Source organism: Dendropsophus ebraccatus, chromosome 15 (genome assembly GCF_027789765.1).
Source record: "Dendropsophus ebraccatus isolate aDenEbr1 chromosome 15, aDenEbr1.pat, whole genome shotgun sequence".
NCBI classification, from domain to species: domain Eukaryota; kingdom Metazoa; phylum Chordata; class Amphibia; order Anura; family Hylidae; genus Dendropsophus; species Dendropsophus ebraccatus.
Window position 1 is genome coordinate 60383282 of NC_091468.1, and position 16724 is coordinate 60400005.

The following is a 16724-nucleotide window of genomic DNA, read 5'->3' on the forward strand; positions in this document are numbered from 1 at the left end:
CCCGGGCCCCCCCATAGGCCGGGCCCCTTACACCTGTACTGCCAGTAATGCCCTGTTGGCGGCCCTGGGTGTAGGTGTGACTGATTTGTTGGTAACTTGAGTAGAGATTTTATAGATGGCATCCCAAAATGGTTTCAGGACTGGACAGCTCCACCATACATGCACCATTGAACCCACCCCTCTCTCGCACCTCCAGCAGGGACTTCAGGGTAGCATTGATTAAGTAACTGGATATCTATACCACAGGGATAGAATCTTAAAGTTCTTTTCTTGTGCAAGGCAAGCTACAGTCATCTCTTGTGTCAGCAAGAATATTTTTTGTTTGTCCGAGTCAGAGAATGAAACATTTAGTTCTTTTTCCCAGGGGGCTATGTAGGAGGGCTCAGGATCGGCATCGTCAGAGAATGCGATATAATTGGGATAACTCGTATTGGAGGGGAAGATTCCAATAGGAGAGACTCCAAATCCGTAGGTGTGGTGGTGGTACCGCGTGGAAAGCTATTAGTCAGAAAGGCTTTTAGCTGGCCGTATTCCAACCAGAAAGGCAAAGCAGTTTTTTTTTTGCAGTTTCATATAACAAAAAAAAAAATTCTAGTTAAAAAAGACTGTATTTTTCAACTGATTGTTGGTTCTAAAATACAGCCGTATTTTTTTGGCAGTTTTATATAAGTGTACAAAAATGTTGTAGTAAAAAACTGCTGTATTCTTGGTTGTAAAATACAGCCGTATTTTTGCCTGCTGTATTTTTCAACTGCTTTTGTAGTAGGTCCTAAAATACAGCAGTATTTTTGCCTTATATTGTCATTTATAGCGCTTTAATTAACCTTAGTTGTAAGTCATGTGGAGTTTGATTTTGAGCTTTTATATTTTTTACCTAAAGAAATAAATACAAGGTTTCAAAGTCGAGGTGGACTGAGAAATATTTGTAATTTTTGCCTGGACCATAGATAATGTGGCCGGGGCATCATTGTGGTGTTTTTGGCGGAGAGTCTGTAGTACAAGTTCTGCTGTATACTATACAATTACTGAGGAGGGTGGGATCTCTGGGACCCCTGATGATCCTGAGAAAACAAGGACAGAGGTCCCTGAGGTACTTCTTCTGCCCTCTAGCACCTCCCGGCCACCTGCTGTGCACTGTATCTCCACTCAAGTGCTGAAATTCTGTCCCAAGTGATTGGCTAGGAGCGCTGCTCCTGGCAGATCTGTGAAGAATAATGCTCCATCACTTTTTATCGTTGGAAAATAACTTTAAAGTCAAACTAGGTTTTTACCTTTTATATATCTGTAGAGCTGAGCTGATGCGTTGTAAAAATGTCTACAACAACCGGAGAATTCTCCCCATCTTTACCAGCCTCCCTTCGCATATTGCAGTGTCCCAGAACCAATGTGCCACTGCTGGTATATATTTTATGTATATATGTGTAAGTAGGTCAGCACTGATGTTATATACTTTTGGGTGATCTGAGGATGAAAGAGTCTTACTGCATTTCCGTCACTAGATGTCACTGTCTGCTATTGTATTACTATAGGCATGTTCATGCTAAGTGTCCGAGCCTTCCCAGTTTCCTGCACTGTGAGATAGAATACGTAGACCTTCTGGTAGCTTTGTTCTATCCAGGTTAGTCCCTCTTGTGTTGTAGGATACTGCCCTGCACCTTTTAGACTGGTTCATGGCGTGGGCTAGAATTATACCAGACTCTTCTGCCTTGGTTATGTCTAGCACTGCATAATAGATAGAGTAGATAGACTGGAAAAACTAAGTGTCTCTGGTTGCTTCTGCATACACATGTCTTAACCAACTCACTAAACACACTGAACTTAACTAGACTTCCTCCCACCCGGGGCTAACAAACTACTTCCCCAGGGTCTGTGTGTGTGTAAACAGCAGGGATAGGTAGAGGAAGAAAAAGTATCTCCTTTAGGTCAGCACAGACAACATGGTGCAACCACGACAGTAACCCTTAGCTTAACTTTAGCTGTGCATGAGATAACAAGACTTAAAAGTAACACTGACACCTAGCGGAGAAACTAGAGAATACTACCTTCTTCACTACTGAATTTGAAGAGAGAACTTTATGACAGGTTCCTAAGGTACTTGAAAGTGGGACACCACATACTCCCCCACTTGGAGAAAGCCGTCCACTGGTTGGTAGAGGAGGAGATGATCTGGGTTTCTTGGTGGGTTATAGGGATCCTCTGCTGGAGCTAGATTGACAGTGGAACCATAGGGCAAGTAGAGAGGTTCTTCACTGAGGAGTACTTCTCCTATGGAGGGCAGGGGAGTTGATGCAGGATTGATTTTAGGGCTTTCGACAGCTGATGGCCGTAAAGGTAAGTATCTATCACAGCAGAGCTTCAGCCAGTTGCGGTGGATATTTACAGCTACTTTTCCAGTCTTTTGAACCTGGTAAACGCCGGCAGCTTCATGGGGGATAGAGGTTACAATGTAAGGGTAGGTTCAGACTACGGAATCCGTACAGATAAGTTCCGGTGGATTCTGTGGCTTGTACCTGTTAACGGCGTGTGGGCCGCTGGCTCCATAGACACCATTCTATGGCCGGGCTGATTCCGCGTTCCGCCGAAAGAACTGACATGTCTATTCTTTCAGCGGAACAGGGAATCAGTCCGGCAATAAAATGGTGTCTATGGCACGGGCAGATATGCGGGCCGCTGTGAATAGGTAAGAGCCACGGAATCCGACGGAATTTATCAGCCTGGATTCCGTAGTCTGAACCTACTCTTAGACTCTTCTTCCCATAGAGAATAAAGTTTCCCTGAACGATGGCCATCTTTAAGCCAGACTTGGTCACCAATTTTGAGAGGTTGGGTGTTGGCACGCCGGTTATAATCTTCGTCTTGGTGGTGAGGATCCTCTAGTCCTCTGGTGGGCCAGTCCGATGCTGGCTTCTACCACTTCAAGCCCAGTGACAAGTGCTGTAACAGTACCTTACCATCATGGAACTTCTTTATCATATACTTTCTACTTACAGTGAGAATTATTGTTTATCATTAAGTTGATGACTAATCCAAGGGTTAACTGTTATTCGGCCAAATGCGTTTTTTTTTTTAACAAAACGCTTTGGCTGTCCAGGCATGATGGGAATTGCAGTTTCATAACAGCTGGAGGGCTGCCGCTTCCTCATCCCTATTCAAGAAGGACAGGCTCCTCTTTGTTGACTTGTAGTGGCCGTCCAGGCCCCCTCGTGTGCCACAGCTAGTAGAGCTTGGTGTGAAGGATTTACAAGAAGACGTCAGAGAAAGCAGTAAATGAAGCCGCCATATGCACTGTGCAATCTGTAACATAATTCTGCATCTTCCTGTCCGTCTAGTACCAGCAGATGGAGGGCTCTTACTGCATCGCAGCAGTTCCATCTCAATCACTTTATGGCAAAGGACATGTTGGACAATCCGCCTCGTGCAAACAACAGCTGCTTCCAAGAGCCGGGAAACACGATGGATGAGAAGACATCAGGCTGTGGTGCCTCCCAGAGGTTCCTCTAAGTAGCTTGTTACCATCTTCTCTCCCCCAGAGAACTTGTGAATTCATGAAAACCAGCGATGAAGGCGCCATTATTAGTTTGCTTAATAATTTAAACTAAAAACAAATTATCCCCGGGACGATGGCGAAGGCGGCTTTGAGCGTCCTGTAAATATCCATGTAGAAGATAATGGAGCGGAGAGCGATATGGACAAATCCTTCAATATCTGCTCCGCTCCATGAAATATCAAGCTAATAGGAGACAGTTGGTAGTATCGAGCTCTGAGAGCTGCGGGTAACGCTATATAGAAGTCAGGCAAAACCTAGTTTTAAAGGGGTTATTCAAAATTATAAAAAACAGCTACTACAACAGGTATTACAACTCAACTAAATCCACTTTAATGGACCTAAGCTGCAATACTGCATACAAACTGAGGGCAAAAGTGGCGCTGTTTCTGAAAGAAAGTGGCTATGTTTTTCTGATTCTGGGCCTGTGGTGGCATCACTGCAAACATCCAGGAGTGCAGAGACTGAGCGCCTCTCTCTCGCCCAGACCCTCCTCCTGTAGTGTCCTAGCACAGGTGTGCCACTAAGTTTTTTATGCACCTGGGCAAAGTAACTCACTCAGGTTCTCACAGTGGGATGAAGGAGAGTTGTAGTGTATGTTTTTTCTCACAGTTTTTTTCACTGTTACTGTCTGTATTCTCTATTTGTTGTGTAAAGCACAGCTGAAGGAAACAATGGGTTTACTGTATTTGTCACATGTTTGTTCTCATCCTGTCACAGGTGCAGGTCTGTTTTCCCTCTTTATATGCCCTATCATCTCTACTCTTTCTCTCACACACACAGCCCCAACAATCACTAGTAAGTTTAGTTTGCCCCTATAAAAGCAAGGCTTGTTCTTGGTGGGATGGTGGGAAGAGTTCTCTAGTCAGTTGAGTTAGAGAGAGCAACACAGGGAGACAGTTCCTGCTGCAGTGAAGCCAGAGCCTGGCTCAGGCCAGGACCCCTGTCAGGGACCAAGAGACCTATTCTGTTTTTATGCAAGTAAACACCGCTAGCATGCAGTGCTAGACCCCCTCAGGAGAAAGAACGTCCTTTGAGGATCCCCTTGTCCACACCAGGAATACACTCTACACACCACAAAGCAGCATACCTGAGTAGGACACTGACCCCAGTAGGACAGAGCTGCAGATAACGCCTAAGTATGCTACTGCAATGCATGGCTATTCTTTAAGCTTCTAATAGTTTTGCCTATGTAGAATCTTCTACATGTACATGTAATGGCATAAACTAGGCACCGAGTACGACAAAACATCATGTCCTTTATCTTACATGTGACACCTTCTACTGACACCATTTTACCTGGACGGAAAAAACGGCACCATGTACAATTACCGCACTTCTGATTGCCGGCAGGTAATGTGAATTGTTGCCAAACATGGTTTGCTATCCTCTTTACATTGTGCTTTTCTTTTCTTATATAGTTACTTCCACATAGAAGTTTACCTCGGCACTCCCCTTGGTCTGAACTCGACCATATCTTGGTGTATCCCGCACCGTCTCGTTGACCTGTTGACACCGGAGGTTCTCCCCCACAAGATGAGACAATGTCGTCAGCAAATTCACTCAGTAGAAAAGTGGAGGCACTCACCTGTAGCAAAATATGATTACATCAGTGACATCATCATCCATATATAGTAATACATCAGTGACATCATCATACATACATAATATAGTAATACATCAGTGACATCATCATTCATATATAGTAATACGTCAGTGACATTGTCATACATATATAGTAATTCGAGATGAGCTAACCGGGTTCGGGTTCGAGTCGATCTGAACCCGATCGTTCGGCATTTGATTAGCTGGGGCTGCTGAACTTGGATAAAGCTCTAAGGTTGTCTGGAAAACATGGATACAGCCAATGACTATATCCATGTTTTCCACATAGCCTTAGGGCTTTATCCAACTTCAGCAGCCACCGCTAATCAAATGCCGAAAGTTCGGGTTCAGATCGACTCGAGCATGCTCCAGGTTCGCTCATCTCTAATAGTAATACTTCAGTGACATCATCATACATATATAGTAATGCATTGGTGACATCATCATACATATATAGTAATACATCAGTGACATCATCATCCATATATAATATAGTAATACATCAGTGACATCATCATCCATATATAGTAATACATCAGTGAAATCATCCATATATAATATAGTAATACATCAGTGACATCATCATCCATATATAATATAGTAATACATCAGTGACATCATCATCCATATATAGTAATACATCAGTGACATCATCATCCATATATAGTAATGCATTAGTGACATCATTATCTATATATAGTAATACGTCAGTGACATCATCATTCATATATAGTAATACGTCCGTGACATTGTCATACATATATAGTAATACATCAGTGACATCATCATCCATATATAGTAATACATCAGTGACATCATCATACATGTATAGTAATGCATCAGTGGCATCATCATCCATATATAGTAACACATCAGTGACATCATCAACCATATATAGTAATGCATCAGTGACATCATCATCCATATATAGTAATACATCAGTGACATCATCAACCATATATAGTAATGCATCAGTGACATCATCATCCATATATAGTAATACATCAGTGACATCATCATCCATATATATGTATAATGATGTCACTGATGCATCAGTATATTATATATGGATGATCACTGCTGCTTCTCTCCTATACTTTCTGGCTCGGTTCCCTGCAGTTGTTACATTGTGTCTCCTGACAAGTTGTAGGTATATCCAGACAGGTAGAATGAATTGAGTCGAGCGTTTTTCCTTCCCGCTGAGGTGACGCTTGCGGCTCTCTGGTGAGACGTTTATAACACTAATCATCCGCCAGCAATAATACATTGTAATCTCCCATTGTCAGCAGCGCAGCCGGATCAATACTTTATATGTCGCACAAACCCCAAATATTTACTGCGGCGTCTTTCCTGCTCCGTTCCCTGCAGCTTTCATCACTGTATTTTTTGGATTGATCCCCTCTGCTCCTTTACAAAGCTGCGATGAATTATGGCGTCCGCGCTGATATCGGGGGCCTTTACATGAGGACCTCATTGTTGGCTCAGCTACATTACAGCGCTGTGGTATAGAAGAATCCCTTGAAAAGGGGCACTCCAGAGAATTTGTTTTTTTCAAATCAACTGGTCTCAAAAAGTTTTATTAATTTGTAAATGACTTCTATTTTAAAATCTCGAGTCTTCCAGTACTTATCAGCTGCTGTATGTCCTGCAGGAAGTAGTGTATTCTTTTCAGTCTGACACAGTGCTCTTTGCTGCCACCTCTGTCCATGTCAGGAACTGTCCAGAGCAGGAGCAAATCCCCATAGGTAATCTCTACTGCTCTGGACAGTTCCTGACATGGACAGAAGTGGCAGCAATGAGCAATGTGTCAGACTGGAGAGAAAACACCACTTCCTGCAGGACATACAGCAGCTGATAAGTATGGGAAAACTTGAGATTTTTAAATAGAAGAAAATTACAAATCTATATAACTTTCTGAAACCAGTTGATTTGCCATAGTTCTTTACACTGCAACAATCCTAAGTCTGGAAGAGAGATTGAGTGGTACTGTTGCTGACACCTGGTACCGGAAATGTTATTTCTCTACACCTGTCTTCTTTTATCATCCACGTTTATTATGATATTATTTCAATAAAGCAAAGGTATATAAGGTTATAAAAGATACCCAAGAAGTCTTTTGCTGTTTTTTTGTATGCAGCTCCTAGGCAGACCCATGCATTTCTAGGACTATAAAACATCAACCCTGCCTTATGTGCCACCCCCTACCCTCCGTAGGTGTAGAGTATCACATGACTGCAGGGTCAGACTACACCGGGGAGCTTTGTAGTCTGTTGCCATGGAAACACATAGCTGTGCAAAGGTGCTGTGTACGGAAAACAGAAGATTGTTAAAAAACTGTTTGCAACTTTGCTTTGGTATCTATCTATCTAATATATATATATATATATATATATATAGTGGTGCCTATGAATATGAGCATAAATTGTTCCGGGACCACGCTTGTAATCCAAATCCACTCTTATACCAAAGGAAATTTTGCCATAAGAAATCATTGAAATGTAGAAAATTGGTTCCACAGCCCAAAAATAATGATTTTTTATTCTGAATAACATGTAGAACAAATGAAACACATATTCAGAAACAGCAGAATATGTGATATTATAAGTTACTGTACAGTATAGCAATCAGCATTTGGTGTATAACGTATAATAACTGCATAACCCTGATAACACAGCAGCAGTTTGTAGATACAGGATGAAACTGCAGATCCCCATAATGCAGTAGTGTAGTACAACAAGCTAGAATAGAGAAGCACGGCTGCTGTCAGAGGACTGCGTGGTCACATGACAGCAATGGGGAAGGGGGTGTGTTTAGCATTGACCAATCAGGAAGTGAGAATCACAGAGCTGTGCAGGAGGACAGTGGCAGAAACTTTTCTATAGAGCAGTGTATAGCTGAATAAAAGTTCAGGCACATTATAGCAGCAGTGTGTATAGCTGAGTGTGAGTACAGGCAGATTATAGCAGGAATGGAGGGGATGGGAAAAACAAGGGCTGACAGAGATTGCAGGGAGCATAAAGAAATGAGCAGGGCAGATGTGGACACAGTATAGCAGCACTCTTTGTCTGAGGGGAGAGGGGTTACAACAACAGTATGAAGAGATTACCCCCACAGTCCTGTCCCCTGATGCAAGCCCCAGCCTGAAGTGGATCTGCTATGATTTGGAACGTGAGGGAGACTTCCTGGGTCAGAGTACAGCGCTAAAGACCCCACTATGCAGACCATGCACCTCCCCCAGTCCCGCTCCCACCCAGTACAGGGAGCTCTTAAACCAAAGCAATGCTCTTAAACCAAGTCACAATTTTGAAAAACTGTGAGCTCTTCTTGCAAATAGTTTTTTAAAGGGGATTATAGTCCGGTGACGTTGGTAAGAGGACGCCCGAATGCTCCTTGTCACCTGGATAACGCACTGGACTCATGCACATTCTTCAGGCTTAGACCTTAGATTGATGCCTTTAATAAGTCCTCACAGAACAGGATGAAGAAGCCGAATCCTTTCCCTCAGGTTACAACTCAATCTGTTCCATCTGCCCGAATGTTATTGTTCTCGTAATTGAAACAAAATGTAACAAAGAGAAAATAAGAGGGACGATGGTGGCAGCTCGTGGGGGCTCTGAGGGGCTGATGTATGTGGAAGATGACCGCCATGTCCTTTCCTGCATTATTTCCTAGTAACCTGTAGATCTCCTTATATACTGTAGATACAAAGAGGGGAATTTATCAAGTCTTAAATGCAGACCCGCCCCCATACACCCCACTGTATTTACTAAGAGGCGCACCTCTCTTAGTAAGTTTGTTGGGACCTGCACCTGCGGCATGAGGGCAAAGTAGGGAGGAGACGTGACCTTCTCCTGTGTCTGATTTACCATGATTTACGCCTGCTAGCAGGTAGTATATGGATCCTTAAAGAGACTCTGTCAGCAGGTTTATGGTGTCCTATCTCACGGTAGCATGAACTAGTGACAGAGAAGCTGAACAGAATGATGGATCACTTACATTGTTCTGTGCAGCTGATCCAGAGATCTACTCCTGAATAACATGGACAATAAGTAGTCCTCTCCATTATGTGCATGTGCTCAGTAGTCCTGGGTATTTATGAAAAACAGAAAACTCCACCCACCAGCTGCTGATTGGCAGTTATTTATCCATGCTGTGTATAGGCAGTCATCTGTCAATCAGCAGCTGAAGGGTGGGGGGAGGGGTGTGGCCACAATCCTATTCTCCTGCATATCAGGAGAACGGCTGAACTGAATCATGTCAGTAATACAACGATCTGTTTAGCATTTCTGTCACTAGTTTATGCTGCCCTCATTTAAGGCGGAATAATCCTAGTGACAGATTCCCTTAAACTTCCTATAGCCAACGAATGAAGCTGTGGCATGCATCTATGGCCCATGGCTAGTTATCTGTATATAGGGGATAGCTTTCCAAGATATAAGATGGGAATAACAGACGCAACAAATATCTGGCATGGGCTCATAGTCTCACTGCATATATATCCATAGCTATATACCTACATCCATATTTTCATGCAAAAAAAACTTACAGCCACCGGATGTGGACGTCCTTTAAAAGTTTTTATCCCACTTGTCATTGCTTTAGGTAAGAGAAAACGTTGCAGTAAAGACTTGTTGTTATTCTATATGCGGCTGTATTACGTGTAATGGACGCACACAACCTGTCAGTCACGCCTTTGTTTTAGTGTATGGATGATTCACGCCTTTGATGTTAATTGCACATACTATCTATGGCTGCAGTCGTTCTTCCTTTGATATACAGGGTTCTTATACACAGTATTTTCTGTATTTTTGCTCTTGTTATAGAGAAGCAGAGCGGCTCCCATACCTAATATAAGGTTCTTATGAATACCAGTAAGATGTCCTGTACAGTACAGAGTGCCAGGCCGAGGCTTCCTAATCCAGCAATAAATCACAGCTCCGGATGGCAGGAGTCGTGTTCTCTCCAGGTCATCGGCTCATCTAGTTCTCATTCCAATCTATAAGGAAGACGACAAGTGACAGGAAATAAGGAGCGGGCGCAGCTGGTGCTGAGGGGACACAATATCCAGGTACAGGCTGGAATTCATTCACTGTACCCACAGGAGGGGCCCGTCCGGAGCGGACGCTCTATCATTTACTACAGTCTCTAGGTAATGTGATTAGATGTTCATCAGGAGCCAATAACACCTGGAAATCCATCACCGGGACAGGCAGGGTAAGAGATCGCACCCCCTCCCCCACCCCCACCAACACCAGAGAACAAACTGTAACCAAAAGACACAAAGGACCCGGTGGACTCCAGAACAGGGAGAAGAAGGTAAAAAGAGGAAGAAGAACTCCAGGATAGAAACATTTCACTTATACCCAAATTATCTACATTATAGTTAGTGTTTAGTTCATACGAACATGACGCTAATTGTTCGTGTTTGCTGATCACAGTTTGTTTGATGATTGGAATCCGAACATGAGATCCGAACCGAACATCGGGATGTTCGCTCATCAATAATTATAGTCACCAGTCTCTATCATTTGCCCAGACATGATCATTACTCCTATGATAAGTAAAAATTCTTAACTAAGTTTGGGAAAGATATGGTAAAAAAAACAACAAAACAACTTCTTCTTTTTTGTCCTTCCTTCTTCCTTCTATGAATTCCTCTCTTGTTTCCTTTTGATCTCGCTGTCTTCATCTTTCATCCTTCCTCTCTTTACATTATCTGATCTCATTCTATATTTCTTTCCCTTTTACTTCTTCTTTCCCACAATTCTTTCTTTACTTCCTTTTACTTGTTTCCTCAAGCCATATTTTCCTTCCTTCCATCCTCCCTTTCTTCCTTCCTTCCTCCCATTCTTTCTCCTTCCTCCTTCCCTTCCCTCCTCCCATTATTCCTTCCATCCTCCCTTCCTTAATTCCTCCTTCTCTCCCTCCTTTCTTCTTTCCTTTCTTCCCTCCTTTTATCCTACCTTCCTCCCTCTCTCCTGTCCGTCACCCATTCATCCTCCCTCCTTCCTTTCCTCCTTTCATCCTCCCTTCCTCCCTCCTCCTTACCTTCCTTCTCTCCTCTTCCTCACCTCCTTCCTTCCTGCTTTCTTTTTCCTTCCTCCTCTCCTTCTCCTACCTAACTTCCTCCTTTCTTTTTCCTTCCTCCTCTCCTTTTCCTTCCTTCCTCCTCTCCTTTTCCTTCCTCCTCTCCTTTTCCTTCCTCCTCTCCTTCCCTCCCTCCTTCCTTCCCTCCCTCCCTCCTTCCTCCCTCCCTTCCTTCCTTCCTTCCTTCCTTCCTTCCTTCCTTCCTTCCTTCCTTCCTTCCTTCCTTCCTTCCTCCCTCCCTCCCTCCCTCCCTTCCTTCCTTCCTTCCTTCCTTCCTTTCTCCCTTCCTCCTCCCTTCTCTGCGCCTCCCTGCTCCTCCTTCCATTCTTCCTTCTCTTACTCTTTTATTTTCTTCCTTCTTTTCTCTAATCCTGAAAAAGAGATACAAATAAATAATAAAGACCTCTCCCTCTCTGAGACGGCTCCTGTAGGCAGAGTATCTTGAAGTTTGGCTCGGAGACATCTCTCCAGTACATGAGGATCTTGCATCGACTCTCTGGTTCTTTTCATTTCTGGGCTCAGAATCAAAGATGAAAATAGACAAACTCATTTTGAGCGGCTGAATAAAGACTTGTAGAACAACTCGACGCTTCCAAGTGAATCATTTTCTTTGCCGTAAATTATTTCTATTTTTATCTCGGGTGAAATTGCATTAGGAATAAAGGATGATGAGACGTCTTGTCTTCCACCAGGAAATATGCTGCGATCCGTCCAATATCTTATAGCTCAGAGCAATGTATATTCCGGAGACGTCAATAGATTTGCTGCATTTTTCAGGATGGTCTTGGCCAACAAACCATGGGACTAAAGCAGATAGGTTACCACCCCTCCGCGACATTCCTGCGCCTTCAAATTACTCTGAAATTTCTTCACTTATCTTCATAACAATTTAACTTTACTCACTCGACTCTCAGACTGGAAATGCTGGAGATAGGAAAGTTCTAGTAATGTAGAGGTGGAGCTCCCATGTGACTGCTACACCACTAACCAGTGGTGTCCCGCATTAGCCACTGATTGGCTGTGAATGCAGGAAGTGGCGATACGTACATTGCTGTTTACAGTACAAAAGCAGGGACTCCTGTCAAAATTTCAGATGTCCATGCTTCAGGGTAAAGTAAACATACTCGTCCTCTCCCCACTTCTTGCTCATCTCAATAACCTGGCTCGGACTATCATGCTGCCTCTAGTGACCATTTAGTATTAGACACCTACAGAGCTCAATTGATCACTAAACGACCACAGAGGAAGGTGCTGCTCCAAGGCCCCTGTATATTTTGATGCCTGTGCCCCTGCATAATAGAATGTCAGTATCCTGTATATTAGGATGCATGTTTCCTGTATAATAGACAGCCTGTTCCCTTTATATTAGACTGTGCCCCTATATAATAGGGTTTTGGTGCCTGTATAATAGAATATCTGTGCCCCTTTATAAATATTAGGAAGCCTGTGCCTGTTCCCTGTATAATAGGAAGCCTGTGCCTGTTCCCTGTATAATAGGCTATCAGTATCCTGTATATAAGAAGATCTATGCCCCTGTATAATAGGATGTCAGCATTCTGTATAATAGGATAGCTATACCCGTGTATTATACAATATCTGCGCCCCCGCATGCATTCTCCTTGTTGCCTGGTCCGGGGTGCAGCGAGGGTCTTGGCACTGGTATCGGGCACACTCCACCTGTTGGGATTATTCTCATCTCATTGCTGCCAATTCATAGAGAACGAAAACAAACATTTTGATCTCTGCTTCTAGAATGAACATAAAAGATGAGAAGAGACACAATAAAGGTTCATCTGGATGGTAGACCGGGGATAACAGGGAGCTGGCAAAGGGGGGTGCCAGCCGGGAGCCGTCCAGGAACAACAGGTCTGGGCACCGGCCACATAGGGTGATACTGAGACTGGCATCAGAGGTAGGGAGGATGTGTCCACATAAACATACATACAGGGCACATGTATACATAAATACACGCCTATATACATTTATACTATACATATACATAGTGATCAATGCACTTAGCCGAAAAGCGTGTACATGTGTATCCTTACTGTTTTATGTACGAGAATATTTTGAAATAAATGAATATTCTTTGCTCAATCCTTGTCACTCCTTACTCCTTTCTTCATCATTCACAAACTGCCTCTTATGGTTATGCCCCATCCCTTACAGACTGCTGCTAATGCCCCATCCCTCACAGACTGCTGCTTATGCCCCATCTCTCACAGACTGCTGCTTATGCCCCATCCCTCACAGACTGCTTCTTATGGCACTTCTCTTATATACTGCCCCTAATGCTGCCCCATCTCTTACAGACTGCTGCTTATGCCCCATCTCTCATAAACTGCCCCTTATGGTTATGCCCTATCTCTCACAGACTGCTGCTTATGCCCCATCTCTTATAAATTGCCCCTTATGGTTATGCCCCATCCCTCACAGACTGCTGCTTATGCCCCTTCTCTCATATACTGACCCTTATGCTGCCCCATGTCTCACAGACTGCTGCTTATGCCCCATATCTTATAAACTGCCCCTTATGGTTATGCCTCATCTCTCACAGACTGCTGCTTATTCCCCTTCTCTTATATTCTGCCCTTAATGCTGCCCCATGTCTCACATACTGCTGCTTATGCCCCTGCTTATGCTTATGCCCCATCCCTTACAGACTGCTGCTAATGCCCCATCCCTCACAGACTGCTGCTTATGCCCCATCTCTCACAGACTGCTTCTAATGCCACTTCTCTTATATACTGCCCCTAATGCTGCCCCATCTCTTACAGACTGCTGCTTATGCCCCATCTCTCATAAACTGCCCCTTATGGTTATGCCCTATCTCTCACAGACTGCTGCTTATGCCCCATCTCTTATAAACTGCCCCTTATGGTTATGCCCCATCCCTCACAGACTGCTGCTTATGCCCCTTCTCTCATATACTGATCCTTATGCTGCCCCATGTCTCACAGACTGCTGCTTATGCCCCATATCTTATAAACTGCCCCTTATGGTTATGCCTCATCCCTCACAGACTGCTGCTTATTCCCCTTCTCTTATATTCTGCCCTTAATGCTGCCCCATGTCTCACATACTGCTGCTTATGCCCATCTCTCATAAACTGCCTCTTATAGTTATGCCCCATCTCTCACAGACTGCTGCTTATGCTCCTTCTCTTATATACTGACCCTTATGCTGCCCCATGTCTCACAGACTGCTGCTTATGCGCCATCTCTCATAAACTGCCCCTTATGGTTAAGCCCCATCTCTCACAGACTGTTTATTATGCCCCATCTCTCACAAACTGCCCCTTATGCCCCATCTCTTACAAACTGCCCTTTATGCCAATCTCTCACAGACTGCTTCTGCGGTGTAAGCACTGAGACCCTGACCAATAAAAACTTGTAGTATGTCTCAATGACGTATCAGAAGTAAGTTTTTTATAACAGTCCCAATGTAAGTTTGTTGACTATTGCTGGTCCCCAAGCTCAGTAATTTTCCCAATATAGGTTCCTATGCTGATAATGTCAGCGGCCTCTGGACTTGTTGTAAGTGCAAGATATACAAATATGAAGGCAAAAAACTAATAATTCTGCTATCTTTCTGCACGGGGTACATCAGGAAATGTGCAGCTCCTGGGGAAAGTTTTATTTGTTTTGCAACTGTGTCAAAAAATCCTTCGGGCAGGATGTGTACCTAGTTCTGAGCTGATATCTTGTGACAGCCCATAGCCACAGATATATGTACTTACTATGTGGACTGCGGCTCAAGCCACCAGCCATTCTCCTACCTACTCTGGGAATAAGCTGACACACACTTACACATTGTAACATCCCAATGAAAACATTTACATCACCTTCGAGGGGACCTCTGTGGAACATGTGCTGGGACGGATGGCGGCGGCCGGCAGCTATAATAGCTATGGGGTAATCCAATTAGATCTTACCAAGTCAATCTTTACAGTCTGAGGCCATACACCATCGATGTACAGGCTGTTCCCGGCTCCACTCCTTATCCATCCGCCATTCGTCAGAATCTGGGAATTAGCGTTTGCACAATTGTTATATTGTGTATTATAGAGATTAGTTGGGGAAGAGATGGGTCACTATTTACACATACACCACATAGGAGTCTGAATAGTATTGGCTAGCTGTGGTAGTGTAGTACCCAGGTGTAATGGTACTTTTGACCATGGACATTCGCTGTAATGGAAGGCCATCACCATCTCACTTTATTGTACTTTGTTTGGTATGTAATGTGTCTTTGTTACATTCACTGTAATTGCACTGCACCTGCACCATACTCTGAAGGGGTTAATACAAAGCCAAGCTATGACCCAAGAAGCTTAGAAGCTGGTACTTTTCCATTGTTGCTGTGGGATAGAGCTGAGTATTTGGAGGGAAACATATGGTGGGGAAAAAAACAGACATGTTGATGTTTGATGTTTATGTTTAGAAAGAACTTGCTGTGTCATTCCCATAGACTTGTATGGAAACTCAATACAAGTCTATGACAGACTTAAAGGGGTAGTGCGGCGCTAAACAATTATTCACTAAATAACACACATTACAAAGTTATACAACTTTGTAATGTATGTTATGTTAGTGAATGGCCCCCTTCCCCTTGTTTCCCCCCATCCACGCTAGACCCGGAAGTGCAGTGCTCTATACTCACCTGATCTGGGTCGACCCCCGTCTGCCATCTTGCGACAATGACGTCCTCTTCGGGTCTGCTGCGTCATCAGCTGCTCAGCCGAGGGACGGTCGGAGCGGTTTGGCCGGCCGCCCAAAGACTACATCATTGTCGCAAGATGGCAGACGGGGGTCGACCCGGATCAGGTGAGTATAGAGCACTGCACTTCCGGGTCTAGCGTGGATGGGGGGAAACAAGGGGAAGGGGGCCATTCACTCACATAACATATATTACAAAGTTGTATAACTTTGTAATGTGTGTAATTTAGTGAATAATTGTTTAGCGCCGCACTACCCCTTTAAGTTGAAACATTGTATCTGTTAAGGCTGTGCTTCTCCACTCCATCCGCCCACTAGAAGGTTCTTGTTTTCTCACAAAGAGTCAGTCAGTAGCCTGTTGTTCTGCAGATAGAGACCAGAGAGATGAAGAGACTCTTCTAGACCGCACAGAAAACAAAGACTCTATAGACTCTATAGACCCGTTAGTTACAATCGTTACTATGATCATTCATTCCTTCTGATCCCAGAAAAACAATGAACAATGTGCAATTATACTGAACGATTAGTGAAAAAACGCGGAACTTGAGCGAACAAACGTGGAATTACAGCGAATGATTAGCGAACGATTAACGATAATTTTAGGTTCAGATCTAAATCAACGATCAACGACATATGAACGATTTTTCGATTGTTGCCTGCAATTACACAGAACGATTCTCGTTTAAATTCAAACGATTTAACGATTTTTCACACGATAATCGTCCCATGTAATAGGGCCCTTAGGGTACTATTACACAAAGCGATCATCG

General features: G+C 43.6%; 1 long non-coding RNA gene across 1 annotated transcript; it reads right to left on the reverse strand.

The window, feature by feature from the left end:
* Positions 1-1141: 1141 nt before the first annotated feature.
* Positions 1142-9233, reverse strand: LOC138774342 (uncharacterized). Its single transcript, XR_011360291.1, has 3 exons — positions 9146-9233; positions 4988-5132; positions 1142-1202 (listed from the first exon to the last, which is right to left on the reverse strand). It is a non-coding gene; the product is annotated as an uncharacterized lncRNA (long non-coding RNA).
* Positions 9234-16724: the final 7491 nt, after the last annotated feature.